General features: G+C 38.2%; 3 long non-coding RNA genes across 5 annotated transcripts in view; 2 read left to right on the plus strand and 1 right to left on the minus strand.

Annotated features, from left to right (window-relative positions):
* Window positions 1-27,679, minus strand: part of LOC118256909 (uncharacterized) — an 82,875-nt gene that overhangs the window by 12,586 nt on the left and 42,610 nt on the right. Inside the window, exon 3 of the long non-coding RNA XR_007707861.1 lies at window positions 12,079-12,155. This is a non-coding gene — a long non-coding RNA (uncharacterized LOC118256909). The remainder of the gene's footprint in view (window positions 1-12,078; window positions 12,156-27,679) is intronic.
* Window positions 1-27,679, plus strand: part of LOC118256908 (uncharacterized) — a 53,528-nt gene that overhangs the window by 6,263 nt on the left and 19,586 nt on the right. For 2 of the 3 annotated variants that reach the window (XR_004781378.2, XR_004781379.2), the window contains exon 2: window positions 90-283. The exons of the other annotated variant lie outside the window; for it this stretch is intronic. This is a non-coding gene — a long non-coding RNA (uncharacterized LOC118256908). The remainder of the gene's footprint in view (window positions 1-89; window positions 284-27,679) is intronic. 3 annotated transcript variants of the gene reach the window in all.
* On the plus strand, window positions 22,066-26,025 carry LOC126913192 (uncharacterized). The gene is made up of 2 exons (XR_007707860.1): window positions 22,066-22,193; window positions 24,048-26,025. It is a non-coding gene; the product is annotated as an uncharacterized LOC126913192 (long non-coding RNA).

A 27,679-nucleotide genomic window follows, 5' to 3' on the forward strand; every position in this document is an offset into this window, starting at 1 on the left:
AGTCTACCTAGTGATACACACATGTGAACCAGGGGGTTCTTGTGGGTTTTGCTGTTATTTTTTTTTTTTTTTATTATTCTCCTGGACAGATTATGAGTGGGCAATTGGGGGAGGAGAAGACTGGACAGGAAAACTATGGTATCTTTCCTTCAGCATGTAATACTCTTCAAAATCTTTACTGGGGACTTCAATGATGCGACAAAATGCAAGTTTTCAAGTGGCACCGAAAGAGGGAGAAGAGTTAATAGTACAGAAAAGGGATCTCAACCAGCTGGAGAAGCAGGTAAATACAAAATTCACAAAGTCCAACAAAGATCAGTGTGAATGCCTTAACCTGGGATGAAACAACCCTGTGCAATAGTCCAGACTGGGAGCTGACTGTTTGGGTTGTGGTTCTGCAAAAAGGGCCTGGGTGTCCTGGTAAATATCTGGCTGGACAAGAATTAACACTGTGCCCCTGCCGCCATGAGGGCTAACAGCACTTTGGACTGTTTTAGCAAAAGAGTAGCCAGCAGGTCAAGGGAAGAGTTTTTTGTCCTCTATACAACTCTTAGAAGGCCACACTGGGAGCAGGGTGATGTGTTGGAATGAGTTCAGCAGAGGGACACCACAGTGGTCAGGGGGATGGAGTGCTTGTGCAGAGGGTCTGAGGAAGTGTGGTTTGTGCAGCCTAAAGAAGGAAAAGCTCTAATTGCTATCTTTAACTGTCCTGATGTGTGGTTATACACAAGACAGAGCCTTACTGTTCTCAGAGGTGTATAGAAAAAGGACAAGGGGCAATGGTCACACATTGAAGGAAGGGAAATTGTGACCAGAAACAGGGAAAAGAAAGTCATAGTGAGAGTGATTAAGCAATGGAAACAGGTTGATCACAGATGTTTTGGGATGTCCTTCTTCAAAGATATTAAAAAGACAACAGGATATGAGCTTGAGAAAACCAAGATAACTTTTAAACTATCACCATTTTGATTATGGGTTGGACCAGGTGACCTTCAGAGGTCTGTACTGACATAAATTATTCTATTGTTCTGTGACTATAAGCTATTGCATGAGATTAAGGAAAAGTCTAGTACAATCTGGTACATTAGTGGCAAAAAGACCAATCTTCTTTTGGAAGGAGAATATTCATCTATTATTAACAGAAACTGCTATTTCAGTATTAATGACTGGTAGAACAGGCATTTCCTGGCATTTAATGACCTGTTGAGTGCTTGAGAAGTAGCTGAGAGCCCTTTGCCTGGTTCATCATTAGTTGACAGAAAATGACGAACTTGGAGAGAGCACTAGCGCTATTGTAGACACTGAGGACATTTGAAAGAAAAAAAAATACATTAATTGGACTAAAATCTTTTCTCAGTTACATAATGTCAAGAGGGTTGAATGTGTATTACTGAGAACAGATTTAGGGTCACAATCCTCTTCTTTCTTTCTTTCTTTCTTTCTTTCTTTCTTTCTTTCTTTAATTTGTAGAATAACTCAAAGTAGATCCACATTGCTATGGCTACTGTGTTTATAATAGACAGACACATTCCTTCCTGATGAAATTCTATTGAACAAGTCCTGTAATTGCTAAGGGCTGATGCTGCAAAGAGTGGGATGGCAGGATTCCTTTCTCATTATCACTCATCTTGTAAAACATTTTACTTTCCCTTCAACCACCCATTGCATGTCTCATTTTTCCATTCTACATATAAAAGATAGTTATTTCACAATATAATTACTTGATTTTAGTCTATAATCAGTGCAGCTCACAAGCAACTTTATTTTCCGTGAGGAAAGCAGTAATTGTACATGGGGCTGTAGGCATGGGGCTGTAGGCTTTTGCTGTGGCTCGAGCTCTGTGCTCTGAGGAAGTTGTTTGTTTTCAATGTCACCAGGGAGAGGATCAGAAAAAGTGAGAAGACTATATGTGTGGTTCTCAGATGCAAAGCAAAAGACAGTGACCTGCATTCAGGATTGTGGGGATAGTATATTATTCTGAAAACAGGCATTGCAAGCATTATTGCTATTAAAAAAATAAAATAAAAAATAAAGAAATAATAATAATAAAAAAACACAATTGAGAACCCAAACCACTATGTTTAGGTCTTTTCTACAGTATTAACTACACAGGTAAATGCAGACATAAACTGGTGCATTAGAATACATGGAAACAATTGATTTACAGCTTACTTCACACAAATATTCAAAATAACAAATGTACCATAGTGAACTGAGAAGCTGACAACAGGCCTGCTTCTCTACACTGTTATCCAATTTTTAAAAAGATGTCTTTATCAATGTCGTAAGGAGGCAACTCTGATCAAGTTTTCAGACAATACCAAACTAGAGGACGGGGAGGGAGAGAAAGTCAATACGCCTGAGAGCAGGGCTGCCATCCAGAGGGACCTGAACAAGCCAGAGCAGGCAGGAACTATGTGAAATTCAGCCAGCACCAGTGCCTAGTCCTGCAGCCAGGAAGGACATAGGTGACATAGGCTTGGGCCTTAGTGGTTGGGGAACAGCTCTGTGAGAAGGGCCATGGAGCCTGGGTAGCAGCAAGCAGGGCAGGAGCCAGCAATGAGTCCTGGCAGCAATGTGGGATAGCAGCATCCCAAGATGTATGAACAGCACACAGCCAGAGGAAGGAGGGAAGACATCATCTCCCTCTGTTCTGCATGTGTTGGACCACATCTAGGTACCTTGTCCAGTTTTGGTTTCCCAGGAAAGACACTGAGAAACTAGAACAGGTTCAGCAGAGGCCATTGCAGTAATCAGGGCTGAAACAATTGCTGTGTGCAGAGAGGCTGAGAGAGATGGACCTGGTCAGCCTGGAGACAGGACCTTTAGGGAAAAAATGAGCTCTGCAAGGGCCTAACACTAGCTCTCCAGCATCTAGGGGAGGCCTTTGAGAAGAAGAGTTGGATTTGTGCAGCAGTGTATGGTAAGAACAAGAAAGCCAATACGCATAAACTGAAAAAAAAAAAAAAAGAAAAAAAAAAGAAAAAAAAAGAGATAGAGAAGTTCTGGATGTGAGGAAAATCTTTTTTACCCTTGATGACAGTCAGGTGTGATGAAGGTAACCCAGTGCACATTTTCAGCACCTAAAGGGGCAAAGCTCAGAACAACCTGGTCTGAACTCACAGTTGACCCTGACTTGAGCAGGAAGTTGGACTGAAGAACTCCTGATGTCCTTTCCAACCTTAATTATTCTACCATCCTCCAATTCTATGATTTGTATGAGCCTTGTGGGCCTGCCAATTTGAAAAGTATAAAGACGTTATCAAAATTTCATTGCCTCCTACTCTGTTCATGTATTTGTATAAATATGCATGTATACCTTGCTGGGTCAGGATTCTTGTGATGTTAAAGCAGATGTGACTTGAGTGAAGTCACATGTCAGGCTAGACTTTGTACAAGGATACAGTACTCAACAGTAAGTGGAATGTTCTGACCGATTCTGACTGATTTCAACACAGACCCACCCCCAGCAACACAGTGAACCAGGATTTAGACTAACCTCAACTATTTCGGCATGCCACTGTGTAAATCCAGGGTGCATTTGTGTCTGGAAGATAATATACAGGGTAATAAAAAAGCTGTGGGAGAATTTCAGAAAGGGCAAAAAAGATCATCATAGGTATAAAATGGTTTCCCTGTGAGGAGTGGCTATGTAGGCTAGGACTCTTCAGTCTGCAAAGCAGATGATTTAGGTGGATAAAATAAAGGCCTATGGTATATAAAACAAACAAAGATCTGTTGTTTACTTTTTTTTCTCAAAGAACTAGGAGGCATGGACATAAACCAGCGTGCATGACCTTCAAATCAAGGAAAATGATTCTTCATATAGATACAGCTAAGCCGTGAAATTCCTGGCAACAGAATGATGTGGATGCTAAATGTTTCCATTAGCTAAAAGAGTACGTGGATGGGCTAGTGGTTTGAGAAATTCCTTTGAGACTACTGAAGGCAAAGAGATCCCTGATCTGTGCTCAGCTGATGGCCCAGAATGTATTCTGGGAGAGACAACATCCTGTACTTCTGGGACTGTACAATTGCCTGGATATCTGTTTTTGACCGCCAGCAGAGACAATTGGGATTGGTGTACTTTTGTCTGACACAGTATGTCTGCTTTTATGTGTAGTTTTACGTTGGAAGTGGAATACTGTGCATAAAATGAAAACTCTTCATTTAGATGGTTTACCTGAATCATGCCAGATTAATGGCATGCATTAGGAAACAATTCAAAAGACAGAAGTCTCAGAACTGGGAACAATCAGAACTCTGTAAAAATGGTTTGGCCCATGGAACAAAAAGCTGTATTGAGCTTTGACACACATGCGGCGTTCTCTCTGAAGTCACAGGAACCACGCACGCATCAAACCCAAGACAAAAATAGATAAATAGCAAAAATAGATCCAAAAGTACCCATGCGAGGGAAATAACCTTATTTATGGAAAAAGCTGCAGTGTTTATCACCTATTCAATCCTTTGTCACAGATTTCTAAAGCACAGACTGATATAACCCAAGACCTAGTCAAAAAAGAAGGGTAATAACGAATACTTTTCTATTCAGACATGCTCTGAATTAGCACCTTTAGAATGAACAAAAAGATCACTTCTCTGAAGATGACCTGTTGAAGATGGTACCATCTGAGAGCACACAGTTGGACCACTAAGTTTTATTTCAGCTCCAGAGAATGCCTTGGTTTCCTTGCCAGTTTGACAGAAGTGCTCAAGAGAAGCTCAAATACTTACTGGCATTTTAGGCTTTTTAGATTAAGTTGAGGAAAAGATTGATTATGTATTTGTTTGGTAGGTTTATATTTATATTTAACTAGGTCTGGGAATGGAAAATAGATTTAATTAAGGTGTAACTATAAATTCAGGTTGAAGCTCTAAATAGCAAATAGTGCAAACAGGAATCAGGATGAGTTTTCTGCCTTCCAGAGAGGTATGTTAAAGTAATCTCTAGATACAAGAGCAATTTCTTACCTCTCAGCTGCTGATCGTATACAGAAGTCTTATGTCACTGATCTGCAAAACTTACATGTAGAGTAAAATAGCATGTTAAAAATCTTCTGAAGTGAACTTTATGGATGCAGGTATATACTGGAAAGAGTGGGCCTCTAGTAATTTTTACTTGCTTGAGGTATTTCTTTCCGAAATACCGGTAGTTCCATGTTAATTTTTCAAAGAATGTTTCAAGATATAGCACAGCATTCTTTATGGAGATTTTCTCAGATGCATTCATTCTCCTCAGAGCAGTCCACTGCATAACCCCTGTGCTCCATTTTCTAACCTAATGTACAGTCTTTCCTGACTTCCACCGCCAGTAAGGAATTGTGATATAGAAATTAAGTCCTAGGTCCCTGACAGGAAAAGGCCCCAAATTATTAAACTCTGGACAACCCATTGGGCTCATTTCCCAATGAGCTTGGACACCAGCAGGTAGCTAGGCTTTTGGGGGGATATATAACTTTCCTTTTGTAGCTGGTGGAGCTTAGGTTTTATCTGTTACGTTTGTGGATCAGATTTTGAGGTTGAGTTTATATAGGAATTGCATTAGGCACTCTGGAGAGTATAAGTTAAAAAAGAATGCAAAGAAATAAAAAGTCTGGAAGGAAAAAGCACATAGGAGGATGAAATGGAGAATACCAAATTAAATATTTGATTCTCTTTTTCGTTTTAGTAGTTTTCTACTTTGTTAATAATATAACTCAAAAAATCTAGTTTTAAAAAACTTAACATTTTCCATATACTGGAATTTGAAGATCATTATTTTCAACACTACATTCTTTCTCAGATACAGTTTTTGATATTATACACCACTCAAATCCCTAAGCCACCATAATCTGTAACTCAATTTCCATTTATACCTAAAAGGCTTCTGACATCTGTTTAAACACCAATATCTCCACAAGTACATAGAAATTTTACTCCTGCTGGGTATCAACTGAAAGAATCTGAAGTTTAAAATGACATTGAGCTTAACAAGCAGCTCCTAGTGATTTTCTGCTGATGTTAGTATTTAAATGGATTTTTTCCTTCAATATTTCCTGTTTTGTCAGTGGCCTTAGATTCTTACTGAGATCTTTCAAATCAACATACAGTCTTTTGACTGAATATTGAGATAATTTGATTAAACTTTTCAGACTTTTTCCTTGTAGCATGTTATCACAGGCATATGAGCTCCTCTTTCAATGATTCATCAGCTCTCATGAACAAACAGCATAATACAAGGCAGAATAGCTGAACTCTGAAGCTAATGAATGGGTCAGTACAACTCTATTTTTTTTTTTTTCAAATACAGCTTTTTCCTCCTGCTTTGGGACTTGCACCTTATCTCATACTTGTGCCTTGACACTTTGTACTTATTTTCTGGTCTTGAGGGCAAGAATGCCTTAGAAGTAAATAAAAACATATGGTGACATCAAGTAATTTAATCAATCAAAATTAATTACATTTGAAATTCTGTGCCTCAACTGTACATTTTTATCACCCCATGCCTGAGCGGTATGTCTGGTTTACAGTAGTGACAGTGTCCATTTTACCATGAATCCATGAATTTTATGGCCTGTCTCATATTCCATTACATTTGATCTTAAAGCCATCTTCCTGATGTCTTTTTTTTTTTTTTTTCCTTTTTTCTTTTTCAGGGGCCAAGAAAGAAGCCATTGGATTTAATTTTGGGCCAAATAGAGGAGTATTAATTATATTTTGGAGGAGTAATAATCATATTTTGCTGACAACTTTAGTCATTAATCTATTAAATTGTCTCCATGGATGTTTGTCTTAACATGCCAGTGGATATAATGATATGTCAGATCTGATTTTTTTGTATACAGCTGGTAACTGGGTGTTAGGTGATGGTCAAGATTGTCCTTGCCATAGTCTGCATTTTATTGTATGGTCATAATCAAGGGTGAGGAATTTGTGGAAGCATGATTTTTTTTGTAGTTCCCTGACTACTGCTCTTTCTCCTTGAGATGTTATTATCATTGGATGCGATGACTGTTGTTAGGATGTCACCATATCGTGTTCACTTTGTCCACTTTGTCACCTTGACATGCAATGGTTGAGTTAGGCTGTAATTCTGTTTTAACCTAACCTGGAAAGACTGCATTCTTATGTTGTGGAGGTAGTAAGAAAAACATTCTATCTTCTATGGTCACATTTGCAATAGCTTGTTGCTGTTGTCCTGAAGCCAGTTTGACTTTGCTGAGAGAAAGAGTTGACTGCAAGGTTATTGTGATCTGCTTCCCAGACTGGCTAGGCTGAATCCAGACAGGTTTATGCATTTGCCTCTGTGAAGGCAGATGTACTTGGGGAAAAGAAAACTTTTCTCTATTTGAGATTTCCTTGGGTCCTGAACAGGGAATCTGCAAAGATCATGTGGAAGCTCCAACATCTGAACCTTTCATCAGGGCTCCTCCTTTCCCAGCCTCAAGACTGCAATTGCTCAGTCTGCAAGTTATGAAGACATATCTCAGCTTACCACACATGTGGTTTCACATTTAAGTTCTGAAAAACTGAAGTCATGCATTAAAATCCTTGCACATCATAGCTTGTCATCACCCTCTTTGAGGGGTAGCTACATTTAAATGCTCTTCTTGAAGCGTTTCAGAGAATTTAAATTTACCATGGGATTCCCTATTCTGCTTTTCCTCCTTCTTATGTTATCTTTAGATCTCATTTCAGCAGCTCTCAGCTTGTCTGGAAGATATGGACCCAAGGTTTCCTGAACCTACAAATAGCATGCTGATCTGAGACCCTAGAGAAGAAAGAGTCAGTCTTTGTTCCTGGGGTTTTTCATTCTTCTTTTGGCTTAAGGGGAAAGCTTGGCACCTGGATTGCCTCTTGCTCAGCAGAGCAAAGAACTGCCTTCTCAGCTAGCTCGAACATGTCTTTGGTTGTTTCTTTATATGGAAAATAATTCTCACTGCTGTTAACAAAAAAGAATACCAATACCAATGCCTTTATATAGCACATAGCTCAAGCTCAGAGTACCTTTTACAAACAAAGCCAGAAACATGATTTTTTTATTTTTTCCAAACTTTTCAGAAAATGGAAGCAGAGAATGTGAAAAGTGATTTACCAGTGCTATCCAGTAAACTGGGAGTGTGGGGGTGCATAATCCAAGAGTCAGTGCCCCGGACACGGGGTATAGTAAACATGTAAGAAGGTGCACTGTGAAGATACTACTACAAGGACTGCCTCTCATGTCCTGTTTCACCAGTTTCATTAATTTCTTTTGTTTGCAAGCATTTCCATTGCATACACCTTTTCAGGTGGTGAAGAATTTGGTGGCAAAGCATTTGAGTGTGAGGGGGAGATGATCAACTAGTTTCAGAAGGAATTGCAAGGGTACCCATGGCAGACAACCCTTTAGTCCCTTCCATCCCCCTCTTCTGAGTCTCCTTCATTTCTCATGCTCAGGTAAGAGTGCAATTGTTATGGTTCTATCAATATGGTAATTTCTCTCACTGTGTATTAAGTGATGAAGGAGAAAACTAGTCTGCTAATCAGAATTCATTCATTCCTTTATAAGTTCAAAGCAGGGTCAGCACAAACCAGATCTTTGGCTTGGAAGCACTTAGGTGGTTTTTTTTTTTTTTGTTTTTTTTTTTTTAAATCTTGCATCAGTGCCATGTCTAACTATGTCCCCACATAAAAGCTTTTTGGCACAGAAAGTCCTTCATTCAAGTCACTCTCCTTCATGTCACTGATTAATTCAGACCATTAACTAAGAAGCAAGCTACCTAATCATTTGTCCATATGTGGCCTGCATATGTAGCAAGCTTGTAAGTTTATAAGTGCAGTTGGCTAGCAAAGAAACCACTAGCATTTCATTATATTTTTGTATATCTTAGCAGTTTCTGCCCCTGACCCCCAAAAATGAAAGGCCAAAGCACAGCCTGTCTTTACAGTAACTCCTTCAAGAACAATCAGAATCAGAAAAACTCATCATCTGACACTTCTAGTCCAAATTCCAGAGCTTTAATCTTTTTACAAGTTCACCTGGTCTAAACTTTGGCTGATTTCTTGCAACCCACTATTGGTAAAACTCTGTGACAATTGTTAAAGTATATTGTAAATTAAGTCAAAGGGAATTTGAATAAGTAAAAATCAGTGTTAGCTGAAATTTAGTTAGAAGTTAATTCTCCTGTTGTAATCTCAATCTCTGACTTTCAAAATTTTATTACAGATTATGTTTTATAAAAGTCTCTGAGCTCTTCCCCATCAGGTCCCAATTTAATCAAGACCTTTATTTTCACTGATTCTCCTTCACTATTTTCGTAGTTCAAGTCTATAATCACTATTCAACAGTTTTAATTATAGCCACTGCTCAAGAGACCTGAAACATAGCTTTTCATATCTTTATGAGATACTTTTTTGTATGGAGTCTTGAAGATCTCATAATTTATATGCTATTAAAAAAATCTTATGTGAAGTGGAAGTGAGATCTGGACCGTAGTGAATACCTGTGAATGGGTTCAGGCTTTTAATATTTGCTTTGTGATTAGTTTTTATAACCATCACAGACTTAGCACATGTGGGATGTAAGTGCATACTGCAGAATTTTGCCTGATGCTTCAGAACATAACTCTTTAGTTTAATGAGAAATGCCCAAGCCTCTGTAGCTTAGAAAAACAAAACATCACAAACTCACTGCCCTCTGTCCCCACAAAACATCCTTGTAGGTCTATATAAACTTAAAGAGAAAGCTGTTTCCTACTAGGATTATCCTCAGGTCAAGGTGGTGAGAAACAGGCTCTACTGCCAAACATCTTCTGCTTTGCTTTATGTTTCCATCATGAGAACTTTTATGTTGGTGACTGGTTATATTGCCATGCTCCATTGCATTTCCTCAAGGTTTTCCTTTTTTTTTTTTTTTTTTTTTTCTTTTCACTCTTTGGCTGACATCACAAATCTAACCCTGTGCACATACACACAAAGTACATGTAGTTGTCCCTCAGCTTCCCTTCTTCCTCAGGGTTTTTGTCTGCAGACACAAATAATGATGATTAGGTTTCCCTGAAAGAATAGAGAGTTAGCTTATCCTGAGTCAAGCTCTGAGCAGTCATGTCTCAGAGAGATAAACCAGTCATGTTTTTTTTTCTTTTTTTTTCTTTTTTTTTTTTTTTTTCCTAACAATATCTTTCAAAATCTCTACAATCAGAAGTTTCGACTATTAGGGTGTATAATATCCAGAGCTACACAGGCGATGAAATTGCTTATAGACATCTAGTGAAAACTCTTCTTCTACCCTTAGGCAATACCACAGAAAATGTGATGAACAATGTTATCCCTCTGCCCTCACATGTCCTCCTGGGTTGGTTCCATCATTTCTTTGGAAGTGATAATTCTTGGGTTTGTCTTTTCTCTTTTGATCTCTTATCTCTTTTCCTCTCAGAGCTATTCTGACTCCAGAGTAATGGATGTCAGCATTGTATCGAATCCTCTAAAACTGAATCCTCCACCTTAAAAAAAAAATATATATATATTTATTTATTTTATTTATTTTTTATTTTATTATATTGTCATGTTTCCAAGACAAACGAGTGCCTATAGTCTGTGCTGGAATGAAAGCAGTGGAGACTGAAAACAGTTTTTGTCTACCTAGAGACAACAGACAGACATCTCCACAATGTAGTTGGCATAGTTAAATGCTGAAGGGCCACTAAGAAAATTATGCAGTTTCTGCATCTCATCTGTGGATAATTATATTTACTATAAATACTGTGAGCAACAAGGAAAAGTTGCTAGATAGTTGTAAATTACAGAGGGAACTAAGAACTGTTCCATATGAAAACATTAAAATAATTTAACATCAGGCTGTGTGAAAAAAGGTCTGGAAAAAAAATCCACACGCTATAGATTTGTTGAAATAGCTCTAGCATATAGAGAGAAGGGTCAAGGGAATCTGAAATAATCCTGTTTTCACTTTTAGTGGGTTGCAAGCCCTATTTTTTCAAAAACATAGAAAACAATACAAGGAAGAAAGATAAAAGAGCACCGAAGAAGTAAAAATGACTAATCTGTAGGGAAAAAAAAAAAAAGTTTATTGAGATAGGTCCACTGTTGGACACTGAAAAGAGTTGTCTCATGCAACATCTGAGTGAAGGATCGCATGTGTGACAGAGGGAAGGTTACTCTGTACTTGCCCTTCTTTGGTGCTAATAAGCATTTGCTTCACTTTCAGAGACAGGACTGCTGGTTTTGGTTTACCTGGTAAAGCTGTTATTGAGAACAGTATGTCCTGAAGAGGAAAATGTGGGAGTGTAAGCAGCAAAAAGTTGAGATTTGTCAGAATTAGCAAAGCTATGGAAGAAAAGATATATCAATCAACTCTCTGTTGTATTGCTTTGGAGATATGTTTTCTCAAGAACAGTTTTGTTCTTAATTAAAAGAAAGCTTTTACCACAGATCCCGTTTCAAAGGGACCAGGACTGCAAGGTTGGGACATAAGTTAAACCTTCTTCAGCAAATCTCATTTGCTATACAGGGGCTCTGTTTGATACCCAGGCTGAGAATGGAGAAATTGTCTGACTCCACCTGAAGAGGTAAGGGATGGTTAGAGACCTGAGCAGCAGAGGGAATGTGGTCAGAGAGATAAGGAAATGTCAGAGGCACAGTTTTCTCAGAGACTGTAAGAATCAGCAATAAACATAAAAAGGCACGGCACACACAGATCCTTAAAATACCTTTAAGAATCTGGGTTTTAATCCCTGGGATTATCCAGGCTTTTGATTCTGATAAGATGATTTATGAAGGTGCCAATAAGTACTGCTTACAGGGGTGCTGTTTGTGATGTTTGCATTCAGAGCCATGGTTTCAGAATGTGGGACACACTGGGGAGATAGTTTGTAATTGTATAATTTATCTGAGAATAGATTACGCATGTAAATTTGGTGTGAACTTAAGTCCCACTGGAAGTACCTCAGTTATTTCCCTTCTACTTAATCCATTTCTAGTTTTGGAATGCTAAGTACAAAATAATACATCTTAAAAAATTCTTGGCTTTAGCAATATCCTATCCCAGCTGTGCTTTCATGTAGAGGAAATAATGCCTGCTGGACAGAAAAGAGATGCTACCTTTAGCCATGATGTCTCTCAGTGTAGTATCTTCTCTGATCTGTTCTTCTACTGCGCTGTTGTCAACACATCATCTCCTGCACACAGAATATAAGAACAAATATATTTGTGTGATACCCATCTATCTCTGCATTTGAGAGTGGCAAATGGCATATGATGTGGAAAAGAGTAGGGCTTCAGTGTGCCCACTAGAGCAATGTGCAGTGATTTTCAGCTCATGATTTGCATCAGTTTATCCACTCAGCTGGTATTAGATCTGAGCCCTTTTAATAGCCAGTAAAGCCCTTTTCGCCACAACTATACCATTTCTTACTTCATTGGCAAAACACAAAATTTGATTTAGAGTTCTGCTTCAGTGAGTAGAGATCTTCTTATACTAGATCCAGGTCCTCAGCCAGATAATGTTTTATGGAAACACACAATCCTTAAACAGAAAATTTAATACCAGAAGTCATGTTTCCTTTTTTCCCTTTATTTTAGTTTCAGTCAGGTCTGAGCCCCAATATCTATGAATAAGGTATCAGTTATGCTGCACAGGAACTCAGGTCACACCGAATGCTACTTTTAGTTACACAACAAGGTAAAGTACAGTTACAGTATTAGTTGCATTTTCATTTTAGTGGGTGATATTTTCAGTTTAGGAATATCTATACAAAATAAATTCTAGCCCAGAAAACATGTCTGATCTGGCCTAGTGTACACGCAAAACCAGTTTGTTCTATTGTTCTTTCAGTTCATCAAAGTAGGGGGAGCTTCCCCCAGCACTGGCTCACAAATGCTCAATGGAAAGGTGAGCACAACTGCAGAAGGGATTTTCAGCCCTGAAGTAGAGGAGAGAAGCATTTCTGCATTTTTCACTTTGCTTCCTTTTTGATGACAGAATATTTAAAAAATGATCTCTTTCTTTCCACAGTGTCATAAAGTTGCTGAACCTGAATGGAGAGAAAAGTGCTTCTGCTGCTGAAGCAGAATATAGTAATACATTTTCTTGCCATGTGTCATTATCACAAAAATACTGCAGCCAGAGTATGTAGAACATTTTGAATCTCACAACCATCTTAAATCTCAGTCCAAGCCAGTGAAAGGTTATTATGCGGGTACAACAATATTCCCATTTCATAATCCATTGTCTACTCATTTATCAAAATATTTTATTTATTTTTTCTTTTTTTTTTCTTTTTCTTTTTTTCCCCCCGTTTCTTTTACTACCTTTCATCATGTTTATAAAACACCTAGGAGACAGGTTACTCATAGAAGAACTTTTTTTTTTTTTTGTCAGGTGCACTGTCATTTCTGTATATTTTAACTCTTCCTTGGTTTCTGTGGTATATAAACACACTTAAATACATCTATGATAATAAAGTTTCGCTCCAGTTGTCCTTTCCTTTCCTTTCCTTTCCTTTCCTTTCCTTTCCTTTCCTTTCCTTTCCTTTCCTTTCCTTTCCTTTCCTTTCCTTTCCTTTCCTTTCCTTTCCTTTCCTTTCCTTTCCTTTCCTTTCCTTTCCTTTCCTTTCCTTTCCTTCCCTTCCTTCCCTTCCCTTCCCTTCCCTTCCCTTCCCTTCCCTTCCCTTCCCTTCCCTTCCCTTCCCTTCCCTTCCCTTCCCTTCCCTTCCCTTCCCTTCCCTTCCCTTCCCTTCCCTTCCCTTCCCTTCCCTTCCCTTCCCTTCCCTTCCCTTCCCTTCCCTTCCCTTCCCTTCCCTTCCCTTCCCTTCCCTTCCCTTCCCTTCCCTTCCCTTCCCTTCCCTTCCCTTCCCTTCCCTTCCCTTCCCTTCCCTTCCCTTCCCTTCCCTTCCCTTCCCTTCCCTTCCCTTCCCTTCCCTTCCCTTCCCTTCCCTTCCTTTCCCTTCCCTTTCCTTCCCTTTCTTTTCCCCTTCCCAGCTCCAGGTTCTGCTCTACCATTCCATATGTCCTCATCACATTTCTTTCAAGTCCCTTCTGCTCTACTGCTAATGTGCCTGAAAGAGATATCCCTGTTCTTTCTTCTTATTAATGCCAAAGCTAATCTGAAAATATTTTTACTCTCCAATTAAATGATTAGTAATGGGAGTCTCGTACAATGGTCTCACTGTACTCCCACTCATAGCTCCATTTCAATGCAATATAATCCTGTCGACTACAGTGGAGTTTTATATTGGAGTCACCAAGGGAAGGGAAAGGATCAGAAATCTTTGTAAGCCAAGTTCCCTTTAAGATTGGCCTTTTTGAGCTTCTTTTTGTGGAGAGCCTTGTAGAATATGAATGGTCAGATTTCAAGCAAAAATGAAATTGCAGATGATTTCTTTGCTAAATAATAGTAATAATAACAACTCTGGTAAATTACTTCCCCCTCCCCTCCCAGTGCTTGTGGGGAGAAGCTGAGCTTCTGGAGTGGAGAGGGAGGATGGCAAGGAGCACAGCAGGGTTACTGCTCCCCCACGTCCTTGCAATGCCCACTGGGCTGGGGAATCAGTGGGGGAGCAAGCAGTGTCAAAAAGCTCCTCACAGCACCGTCTGGCAAGGGAGCTCAGGCGAGAGCTGTGCTATTTCAGTAAAAGGCTTTGGATAAAAATAATGCCATAATACACAGCAGTGATCTAATCGTTTATAACAGGTTTATTCACAAGTCCTCATTCAGTATCCACTTAGGTAAAACTCCAGTTGATTTATCAGCTAGTCAATCAAAAAGCAAGTTATTCTGTTAAATGCTTAAAAATAAGTATCCATCTGACCTCAACAGAGGAACTTTTGCTCCCTTCCAGCTGTTGTTTTTATAGTTTTCTATAGCCATTTATGGTGTTTCTTTTCTACTCTGCTCCTATGGTTTGTTACTGTTATGCAATGAATTGTGAGAGTAAGACAAACTAGGAAAGACGATAAAGGCACCATGTGATTTTTCTTTATTTGTTCTGTAAAGCATGTAGCTCATTTTATACAATTGTATAAATGGCAGTAAAATAATTGGCTTCAGTGGGAGCTTTATTTGGGTAATTTCTACATAAGGATTGCAGGCTAGGTCTCCCACTGTTTTAAGCAGTTCCAAAATACTGAGGTATCTTTTTTCACATTTGTACAATATATAATGTTTATTTCACCTCTCTGTAGATCTGGGGTATTTGGAAAAAAAAAAAAGGAAAAAAAAAAAGGAAAAAAATGAAAACAAGTGAATGCATTTTAAAAATGCATAGTATTGGATTGTCTTGTTTTAGAGATTTGTTTTTGATTCCCAAAAGTACCTAGTAGTTTTGATATTTCCATTTTATTTCCTAGACAAAAATACCTTATGGTGGCCTGTCATTCTGAGAGAGAATAAGAAATATTTTAAATACCTTAATTGATGTACACAATATTATTAATGCATAAAAATCTTATCTTGGGGGAAGATGTTGGGAAGGGGGAGGTATGCAAAAGTGGTGTGTTGTTATGATACAAAAATGAATATTTTGTAGCACCTGCTCCAGACTGGTCATGCAGAAATCTGTGCTTCATTGGTAGTGAGGGGTACAGCAGACTGGCAAGTCACTTCTTCTCCATAGCCCAGGGATCAGTCCTCGGCTGGGTATAGGACTTGAAAAGAATTTCATGTAGCTTTTGTAGAGGAACAAACAAGCAGGATAAGGATTTCACTGAGGAGCCAAAATGTGACATGAAGCCTTTTTATCTGTCTGAGTCAGAGAAGCACAAAACCTAAGAGGCTGCTGCCTCTCACAGCCTGAGAATTGATTTTTTGTAGAGTCCACTCCTTTGTGTAAATAGTAAGCTTTCCAAGAATAACACTGAATTCTTCCTTTAAATATTTAAACTCTGAAGGAGATTTGGCTTAATCACTAGAAGAAACATTGAACTGAGTATACATCAACCCCACACATTTTGCACCATACTCCCCTATTCCTTCAGTCTAAAAGAGATACTTTTACTGAAATATGAATAATTATGTTTTTGTAAATTACTTGGTTCTGCACTGTAAAGTACAACTGGGGAAGTGGCTAAAGGGGCTAATAAAGAGCAATTAGGAGAAACAATTAAATATTTAGATGGATGAATGATCTGAAATGGGGATGCTGTGTGGCATTCATTTGAAATGGCAATGACTCTAATGGCCATTCTCTTGTCTTTGAACTGTTCTGCTAAGATATATATTTGCTATGTAAATGGACAATCATGTCTCAGAGATTTCCCTTGTAGATCTTTTCTGAGAGTGGGTTACAATTTACTTGCCTTGAAATTCAGCATTTCCTTGCTACGATGACTGCATTTCTAATGAGCGTAGAGATTAAAGAAGGAAGTGGCACAAACCCAGAGGAAAGGAAGGTGTTAAAGACTAGGTAGTCCTGCCAAACTTTTTGTACTCTTCCTTTATCTCTCACATCAACAAGCACTCAGGACCCAACTACAGCAATTGTTATAAAATCCACTCAGTAAAATATTTGTTCTATCCTGAATCTAAAGTATGAGCACCTAGGCAGCAAAGGTACAGCTTTTGTGACAGAGTGGAAAATATTCTGGGGGAGGAGAGGCTGAGCAGTGATGCAGCCATTTTCTAACCCTCCAAAAGCACATGGACTGATGAGGACAAAGGAGGGAGCAACAGCTTTCCTGGACATCTAGTATATCTGTCCCATGCATAAGCATGTAAAAGTGATACCGACGTAAGCAGTGTGCTTTATAGAGGTTTGGAAATCATATCCAAGGCCTCTAGTGAGCTGACACCTTGGAATTAAACCCCTGACTCTGAATAAGCCAGGTAAGAACCCTGCATTTCTAGGATCTTCAGTATATTGATGAGAGCTGTGTAAGGTCTACTATAATCCTTTATGCTTTCTTAAAAGGAGAATACAATGTGCTAGGTAGAATGTGTACAGACATTCCACTTCAATATAGAGGGAAATAATTTACTGGAGCACTATAAAATAAAAACAAGTTATAAAACATGCAGGAAAATGGAGAAGAACTAGTTGTACTGCCAGCTCCAGCACAGATGCATATGCACAACGCTGAGAAAATAAGCTATCTTTCCCAGTCTCAGTGACAGTAAATAAAGAGCGATGGCTAACAAAAACAATGTGATAAAGGCTGGGTTGTGTAAGTTGCTCTTTTGCAGGAAACCCATGGTACAGCATATTCATTAGTCATATTATTGTTAACTGAGTTTTATGTATAGCTCCCCACACACCCAACTGAGAGCACAGTATGTACTATACATTCCCTCTGATGTACTGGTAGTGATCAAATGTAAGCTGGCTCTAGTGTAAGCCAGAAATGAAAATAAAACCAGCGGTTCTTAGAAGGGGAGGAAAAGGAAAGCAAGTCAACAGTAAGGACACATTCATTTAATATGATGTGAAAGACTAAGAGTATATACCACATCAGAAAAGAAAAGAAGTATGGGAAGTGCAATTCCACAAGTGCTAGACAAAACCTATAACAATTGGCAATTCTTTATGTTCATATATTATGTTCCTTGGCTCAGCCTCTGTCAGTGATGGTGTTTATTAAAATATTTCCTGTACTACAAAGGGTAACTCTGTGAAATATTCCCATTAAGGATCACTAAAAAGAGCTGCCAGCCTGCAGTTGGCAATGTCCTTCATGTAAAGAGTAAAGGTGGAAGGACTGATAAAGACAACAGACAAACATTTTTGCCATTGGAACAAACAGACTGTTGGTGGGTTTAATCCAGAAGGAATATGGCAGCTGGTTTACCAGCCTGGAGTCCTTCCTGGTCCTCTGAGCATCTGAAGAAGTCACTACTGAAAGTCTTGGTGGATGTGAGGGCATTCAACTGCCCAGTGTTTGCTCCTCAGCTCCAGCAAGACAAACCAGAAGGCTCAATTATGAATGTGGAGTAAGAGAAAACCTTCAGTCTCTTTAAGGTGTTCCCTAATTTCCTAGCTCACTCTTTCAGGTGTGAGAGCTGAAGAGACAGTGATGAGGTAGAGTCAGATGTTCAGTCAAATGACTTCAAAGTAACAGGCTACCACGCATCAAATGAGCCATGACAAACACTCCTATGAGCCTTCTTAGCCAAAGGCACAAATCAGGTGAGTTGAGACAATTTAGTCCACCGTAGAAAAGATTTGAGCTAAGTGCATCTAAGCTGCTATGACTGCTGCTTTGGAGCCAACATTATCTTGCTTGTCACTACTGCTGCAACACTTGAGTGTTGTCACACACACTTTGAAGCAGAAACATTTGCCATTCTGTCCATGTACTTCATGTCTCCTCCAGGATTGTATATAAGCCATACTTCCAGGTGAAGGGAGATTGTCAGAAGAGCATAAGGAGGAAGAAATATCTAGAGTCCACTGAAATTCAGTGCAAACTGAATGTTTAACAGATTAAAACCCCAATCAAATTATAAAGGTCTCAGAAAAAAAAAAAAAAACACAAAAAAAAACACAAAAAAAAACCATAGATATTGCTGGTGTAAATTCTACTATTTGAATAGTACCAAGTCCCAGTTCAGCCTCACCCATAATCTCTTTTTTTTTTTTTTTCTTTTTAAGTGAAACACATAGTTTACCTAAGATTTTGAAAGCAGTTCATTTCTCTTGACAGATAAGATGTTACCTTATTTTCTTACGTTTGGATTGTCGTCAGTCATCAAGTCAGAGCTAACACAAAGTCATTATACCAAGCAGCTATAATTTTTCCCCTTGGAAAAAGGATCGAATCCTTACCTCAGTTGGCTTTTCTCTAAGTACAGAAATAGAATAAAATAAAACAATAACAACAAAACAATAGAGTGAAGACCAACATTTGCACTGACTGCTGCACAGGCCTCAATTTTCTCCCAGAATCATAGAATAGTTTGGTTTGGAAGGGACCTTAAAGATCATCCAGTTCCAAATTCCTGCCATGGGCAGAGATATCTTCCTTTAGACCAGGTTTCTTAAAGCCCCATCCAACCTAGTCTTGAAGACTTCCGGGGATGGGGCATCCACATCTCTATTCCAGTGCCTCATAACCCTCATCAGAAAGAATTTCTTCCTAATATCTAATCTAAATCTACCTTCTTTTAATTTAAAGCTATTACCCCTTGTACCATCACTACGCTCCCTGATAAAGAGTACCTCTCCAGTTTTCCTAAATGACTGAGTTCCCCAAACCAGGCATATTCACAAATTATATCGTGCGCTCACTAGGATTTTAAGGGAAGGCTTGCCGAGGAGTTTTGTGATGGTTATGTTGACTTTCTGCGTAGTATCCTCTTGAATGAAGAGATGGTCTTGGAGACATGCCATATCATTAATTAAGCCCCTGGTGCTTCCACAACACTTATCAACTAGTCAATTGTCATGCAAAATATGAATCTTCCTGAAGTCATATTTTGAACTTACTGATTTGCTTGGTGACATGGCTCCAAGCAGCATGCAAAGTTTTCTGGTTTTCTTTGCCCTAGGGACTAGAGAAATCAGTGTTGAGAAGCAGAATTTGATGGAGGTTTACACTATCCATCAGATGGTTTATTGGCCAAAGGAGAGTCAAGGATTAGAGGCTTAATCATTGAAGCAAATTTTATTTCCTAACTTTGATATTGCCCACAAAACAAAGTCCCTATAAACCCAGATGTAGGATTTACTGGCTGCATTTTTTTTTCCAGCTTGAAAGCAAATCTTTAACACTTTATACTGCATTTTATGATAAAATGTGAGCTCATCACAGTCCTTCAGTACAGAGCAGAGCCTCAGCTTCTTTTGCATTAGAGCTGCCTTGGCCAAAAGGCCCCACAAGCCCAGGCAGCACCTCAGGAGTGGTGGGACAAAGAGTGGTAGAGAAATGGATTGCAAACGTAATTGAATCAGAATTAAGAGTCTTTGGCTGCTTGCTGTTATTTCTAATCAAACTTATCAAGTATGCTGGCTCGAGCTACAGTGAAGCACTGAAGAATGGTTTTTGGACATTAATTGTTGCCAACTGCCCTGCACACTTTATTTATTATTATTTTCAATGCATAGAGTTTTGTACACTGAATAAAACTGACAAACTCAGCCACCCTTTGAGGATAGGAGAAGTCACTTCACCCTGACTTTGAGATACCTATGCCATGGGTTCAGAAGGGCTGATCAGGGAGGGCTACCAAGCAGACTGAGCGATAGGAAATACTGAGATGATAAATGGCACATTCTTATTGCCAGGGCTGCCTAGGAGACAGTCACTGATTTAATGGAGCAGACTGTTTTACTAGAACGACAGCAAAGGAGATCAGAGGTAACACCATGATTGAACCTGCTTTCTGAAGGCCTGGGATCCATATGCTAACAGAGCAAGATTTAAATACTCAGATAACACAACAAAACTGAAGATGTGTAATGCCTCCGGCTCTCCAGCTTAGGCAACAACCTTCTTTATAACATGAAAATGAGTGCTAGTGTCAAGTAGAGCATGAAAGGCAGAGTCAGGAAAGATGGAAAATATAAAACAAGGCAAAAAATACAAAGCAATATACTATACCAGTGCAGTAATTAGCTACCCAAAGAGTAGGTCAAGGGGAATATAAAGTCATACTTGAGTTAATCACATAGTAATACATCACAGTATTTGGAAGCATTGCATAGGCACTTGATTCTTTAGATACACAAATGGGTGTCAGTAGGCAAAAAATTAGAAAATCTCAGTTTGTTGGCTGAATCCAATTTAACATAAATATAATTTTTACTCACTATGACTGCTGGTAACTGGAATGTTCCTGACATGAAATATGTGATAGAAACCTGGATTTTAAGAAAACAATGTAATTGACTTCTTGAGAAGTAAAACAAAATGAAGGGAAGAAATAGAAACTAAATAGATGCAATAGTGCAATTTTTGCACTACTTCGTTCCAAGTTTTCTAAGAAAAAGCTTTTATAACATCAAGGGAATATTTTTGAACAGATGGGTGGAGGAGGGGTCGACAAGAAAAAAAAAGGGGGAAAAATCCTACAATTTTCCAGAACAAAATTCTGACTGCTCTCCATGGGTACTCACAGGAAATACAAGTACAGCAGGGGAGAAGGTGCTTTCATAGTTGTTGAGGTTTTTGGTGTAGAAATGACTGCGAAGGCATTTCCCATACCAGCTAGCACAAACTGTACTGTAAACTGGAAATGACAGGAGAGCACTTTCACCCCGTCTATAGCACATTATGGGAACAGCAGCAAAGCCCAGGGTTGCCTTGACCTAAAGAAAAACCAAATACTTTGGCAGAACATACTGTAGGTTCTTCCAAATATGGAAGTTTCTTCTGATCTCCGGGCATATTTCAGCAGAACTATTTTTAAACATAATGTTCACGCTTTTCAAGTACTTTTCTTTGATTGGGAAGCAGAAAATATGGACAGAGAGGAGTAATGCCCATTGTTTTGCTCCACTTTTTAAACAGTATATTCCTGGTGTCAGGAATATCAAATAACACCAGTGTGTATACAACTGAGAGAGATGATAACCATATTTCTTAGCTCACTAAAGATGCTGAATTTCAAGAAAAGAAGGAAAACAAAAAGCTAGGATTCTTTATCTTCCCTTCTCCAACTCAGTAACAGAAGCTATCATAACAGGGAGTTAAGCTAGTCTGGAAAAAGCAGCATAAATGACACAGAATTACCATTCTTCACCGTTCTTCAGCTCTCTGGGAACTCACACACAACTTTCCATAGCAAGACATTAATTTCAGCATCTGGATCCCCAGGGAGGTACTACAAGAGCATTTTGTCACTTTTGGGTATATACCAGGATTTCAAATGACACTGAAATGTAAATACATTCTGTGAGTACTTCTGTGTAATAGAAGTAACCATGGATAGGAAAGATAGAACTGGGCATCATTACTAGCTGACACTGGTTAATAATTACCATCAGCATTGTGTTCCAGGATAGACAGTAGGCCTGGGCCAATAATACGAGTCACACTAAGCACTTGTTAAGTAGGATCCTTGTTTTATTCTGCAACAAAAGAAACCCATGCCAGTGGGCTCCAAAGGTGCTTGACTGAGAAAGGATATATATATATTTTTTTTTCAATTTTTTCTTTAGAGACAGGGGCTGGTGTTGGAGAAGAGATCAAGCTTTTCCTTGCATTATGATAATTCTCAAGAGTTGGTGTTGGCCAGGGAACATTTCCAATGACCAGTCTGGATATGATAACTCTGGTTCCAGCAGGTAAAAGAGTTCAAATTTATGGATAATGGCCACATTGTGCCACTTGGCTTCAGGGCCAAAGAACATTCTCCGGTCACTTTTATTTACGAGAACAAATACAAATGTTGTTAGTGTACAGCTCTTATGGAAGACCTGATACTAGTTCTGCTGCTGTTCTGTGATGCACATTGATCCAAATTTGCTTTCTGTACTTGTGTTGTTTTCTTAATGTAACATAAGCACATAAAAAGTCTTTTCTGGACCATATTAAAGGTTTATTTAGTCCAAGATCTTTCTCTGACAAGGAACAAAACCAGATGAGTTTAAGAACAGGGCAAAGTTGGCAGAACTTGCCAAGAATTCTCTCTCTACTTCCAGCAATTTCATGTTTATGGACTGCCTCAGGCAGAAGCACTATCTCAGTAGTCAATCACCCCTGATAGACTTCTCTTCTGTCAGTGTGAAGCTGGGTAAACCTTTGGATCTCCCTAGTGCCTTGCAGCTTTAAAGTCTGTGTCTTATATTCACTTCGTGTGAGAACCAAGTCCTCTTGTTTGCTTTCAGTCTGCCAACTGCTACTTTGATTTCATGTCATTGTACTGCAACATTGAGCAGTGAATGATCATTCTCTGTTTATCCTCTCTATGTAACTCATGATTTTATAGATCATGTTCCTCTGGGGACTCTTAATTGATTCCTTTTCCAGGAAGGAGTGCATATTTGGTGATTCCTCTTGGAAAAATGCCATTCCATAATTCTGGTCATCCTTATGCTTTTTCTCTGATTCTTTTAATTTTTTTTTTATTTTTTTATTTTATTTTTTTCCCTTTTTCATACATGTAGAAGAGGTCTTTTAAGCTCTTAAGGATGGGAGATATGTTTTACTGAATTTGTAGAGTGCCTCGGGCATGGTTGTGTTGGTGCTGCTGTAATACAATATGAAGGAAGAACTGTAGATCAAAGGCAGGATTTATGCAGCTATTGAGGTTCTTTACAAGGCAGTAGGTGACAAACAAGATTTACAGAAGTATCTCAGCAGATTAGATAGCTAACTCCTCTTGATAGTCTTATGAGCATAGCACAATCCTTTTCATGTCACTGATCTTTTTGATAACAGTCTATAGGCCAGTGATCACAGGCAATCAGTGATACCATATGCACCCAGAAAACATTGCTGTTACCCCAGTCTCAGTCAGTACCCAGACATGACTTATCTGCAAAAATAGAGGGGGTAAGGCAAATATAAATAATGTGAATTTTGATGATTCACAAGGGAAACCCAACCTGTGAATATAAAAGAGATCATAAAAAAGCACAAGAAAGGGAGATTCAGCAGCACAGGATTAATAAACGGTAAGAAATGAGCTTGGAAAATTAATGAAGTCCTAAGAATTCTTGGAAAGAAAGATGTATTGCTCTTCCTTGACATGTATTATATTTCATCCATACAGATGATTTTCTCTCTTTCAGTTAATGTTCTGCTAAAGAGTAATCTTGAAAAACAGTTTTAAACTTCTAAATTTTGCCAAGTTCATTATACAAAGAATGGATCGTCATGAATCAGGCTGGTAAAAAAATTGGCAGTTTCAAAACTGTATAGACACCACTGCCTTTATTTTGGGAAGATGTGAAAAATAAAGATGGCCATTGTGAGACAAAGAGACACTTCCAGACACCTGAGTTACAAGCTCAAACACTCAGTTATTGAGATTTTTCTTCCTGGAGTCTTTGGGCAACTAAATTACTTCTTTGATATAGAAACTATCCAGTCAAAGATCAAGACAGCAAACATATCTGGCTATTTTTTGAAAATGTTTAATTTTATGAAAACAATTCATGTGACCTCACCAATTATTATCTTTTCCTGTTTACTAGGCTGAGAAGAAAGAAATAGCTGGAATGGATTGGTATGATCTTTTCCCTTTGTGGACTAGTTGCACATGTTTATCTGGTTACAGAGCTTTAAAGCCAGGTGATGGCCAGGTGGGGTGCTGATAAACAAAAACTGGTACTCTTGACCAGAGTTTCCCAGTGCATAACGTAGGCTTGGAATATATCTTCATTTGGATTCAATGCATTTATTTTTTCATGTGAAGATTTTTGAATACCATGCACAGTTCAGAACATTGTGTACAGGCTCATGTAGAGTAGAATGAACTATTCTCAGCACACAACACATTCATCAAATATAGTCGCTTTATTTTTTAAAGAAATAATTTGTAAACAAGATTCACTTTTTTTTTTTTTTTTCTTTGGGGCTACTCTGGAGTAAATTTATGCTCAGAGTGAATACAACTGGCAAAACCAGGCATGGATCTCTTGCAAACTATTTCCTGTCTGAACCGTGTGTACTCTGTTATTGGGAATTTATTTTCATGCTGCTCAGTTTTATGAATTCAGCTGGACCACAGCATTACACACATTTCCTATATGGGAACTCTACATCTATACTCCACTACTACCCTGTGTTCTCAGTCTGCCTGAACTCTGAGAAAATAGCACCAATGTTTTGCTTCCTTCTCTTCCTATGGAATTGTTGTCCTAAGAAGAACTTTATTGCCAGAAGTTTTATATAAAATATCAGCCATGGACTTTACTGGGAAAAGAGCAAGAAAAAGGAGGAAAAAGGGGAGAACTAAATGTGCAGCCACCCTTCCATTAGTCCTGAAAGGTACACAAGCCTCGGTTCAGGGGGTGGCATACAGGTTCCTATGTTACAGCTGCGTTTGATCTTGACAAGAGAAATGGCTCCATTGGTTTCAATATTGAAGTAACTCTGTGAACTCTATGGTGTGTGTAACACAAGATGTCAGGCTAAATGACTGAAAAGTCCTCATTGGTCTTCAAATCAATAAATTCCAATGGGTGATTTTTTGAATCATATTGAAATGTATGTTTATGACTAACTTTCATAGCTGTTGCTATAATATAGTGCCTGTGGGCTGTTGAATCACATGCTTTATTTCAGGCATAGCTTATGTACCTTCAAGAGAGGATTGTATAATCCCCTTTTAGATTAGGTGGTCTGTGACAATGCAGATGAACGCAAAGTACATCTAGAGAAAAACTGGAAAGCAATAAGGTTACTTGGTTTAATGTCAATGTTATTGTCTTTGGTTTATAATAAATGAACTTTAGAAAGGGTTTCACTTACAACAAACACTTCTGATAGCATAATAGAGTGAAAAATGAATTTTTACAGGCCCTTATTCAGGTAAACTATAACAGCAAGTGGATACAATGTCAGGTGAATGGCTTATGCATTATATGAATGTGTGAACCAGACACTTCTGTTGACATTTTACAGAAGTCATTCCACTTTCAATTGATTTATTTTACCATTGCAAACACTGTTATCTTCTCAGCGGATGACTTCTTTTTTTTTGTTTTACTCTTTTTTTTTTTTCTTTCCCAGATTTTGTGTTGTCGTATGAAATGTTCTGTTAATAAGGTTTTATTTATTTAGTTATTTAACAGTCATGTTATTGATCCCTTTCAATTAAAAGGTGAACAGAACAATAATTGGTGAGGGATGACTTCCACACTCAGCTGATATACAGCCAGATACAGTCGAGGATTTCTGAGTGGTATGGCAGGCACTTTTTCATGTGACTGAGAGTATGTACTACACCTTCTGTGAGGTCTACCACCCGTTGTCTTTTTTTTTTTTTTTTAATTATTATTATTACTACTTTTTCCTTATCCTTTTTTACCCTAACCATTCTTTTCCATATATTTGTTATTTCACAGCCTTATCTTGCTCATTGGCATGAAAAATTACAGCCCTATAGTGTACACCAGTGTCAGAGTTCATAGAAAAATAAATAGTTCTGAAACATGTTTGACGGATAAACGATGTTTAGTTTTCCCTCATTTCATCTACCTAAAATAACTGAATATCTGAACTGTCAAATGTTTTATCTTTATTGACTTCATAGGTTGCCTTGATGTCAGAGTTATCATGAAGAATTTTTGAAATTCTCTTTTCCTGCCATGATTCACTGCCCTAAACATGTATAATTTAAGAGACATGTTTATATACTTTATGGTAGACATGCTTAAATGATCTTTGAAGAAAAGTCTCTTCATGCGAAGAATATACAAGGCATGTTGTTTGTTTTTTTGTTCACACCCATCTTTAGCAACAAAGCTGGCAATGTGGCCATGACAGTGAACTGAGCAACCAAATGCTTCTCCTCTAAAACCTGATGGCCATAGCTCAGTTTGGCACACTGGTGTTCAGCATGGGTAGAGCCTATCTGTAAGGCTACACAAAGTAACCTGAAAACAGGGGGGATGCAACACCATATAAAGACTCTTTGGACTAGCAAGCCTTCTTACAGAACAAGTCATAGGCAAGCTACGGTCACCTCATTAGCAATATGTGTTAATGACTGGCTTAGGTATTGACTGCAATGTAGAGTTGTGTTCTATTCTATTAATTTCCTGTGGGGTTTGTTAAACATAACACAAAGATGGTCTTACTTCAAACTGCACAGATTGATGGTCTAATTTGATGATCTCCAAAGTCTTGGTGTTATAATACTTTAACAAATTTCTGGGTTTTGAGAAAATACTATTCTATAGTTTTAATATGTTCCAAAAACTGCTTATGTAACATTGTTTTTCAATTTGTACAGAAAAAGAATAATTTGTATTTATTTCAGGAAACTTAAACTTCAGTGTTGTGCATAAAGCAAAATATATCATTTCAAGGTTTGCAGTTTAACAGGGAAAATTTCTTCTTGACCCTGTTATAGTTAAAAATAGAGGGCAAAAAAGGAATATTCATATCTCTTGTATCTTCTCCATTAATCTTTGCTTTAGACTTTGTCTCATAAACAAGCACAATGGGGTCCTGAACTAGGGCTAAAATGGAAGGTCTCTTTGAGAGCTAGTAAAGAAAAACACTGTGTGTATGTGTGTGTGCACGTGCGCGCTTAAATGCCTTAAAAATGAATAGAGTCATCTGTCAAAAAAAAAAAAAAAAGTATTGACATTTTTACGGAGTTGTTTTTGGAAAGATCCAATGTTTAATATTAAATTCAGCATATGGTTGTGGTCAAATTGTGCTCCTACTGTGTAAAATGTATTAATAACAACTTACTGCATTCTCCTGGCCGATATATGGAGAGAAGGTTGATTAATTTAACTAGTATCCCTTAATCTCTTGCCTTGGCTTCCATCCCATTCTGCAAGGGTTGATAAATCTTACATCCCCCGAGGAGTATTACAATTCCTAATAGTCTTATGCTATTAGGAAGAGGCAAGGCTCAACTGTACCAAAACATCCAGCACATGAAATTGTATAAATAATTTAGCTTTTCCAATTTAATTTTTTACAGCTTTTCTTTGCAAACCATGATAAGAGATGTTAGTTCAGTCAACTGTAAGTAAAAGGAGAAAAAAAAAAAAAAAGGAAAATATTAGAAAGGGAAAATATTGTTCAGAGAAATTGTATGCAAATGTAGGGTTGTTCTTGTCACTGTATTCAACATTCTGTTAGG

Source organism: Cygnus atratus, chromosome 2 (assembly GCF_013377495.2).
Source record: "Cygnus atratus isolate AKBS03 ecotype Queensland, Australia chromosome 2, CAtr_DNAZoo_HiC_assembly, whole genome shotgun sequence".
NCBI classification, from domain to species: Eukaryota; Metazoa; Chordata; class Aves; order Anseriformes; family Anatidae; genus Cygnus; species Cygnus atratus.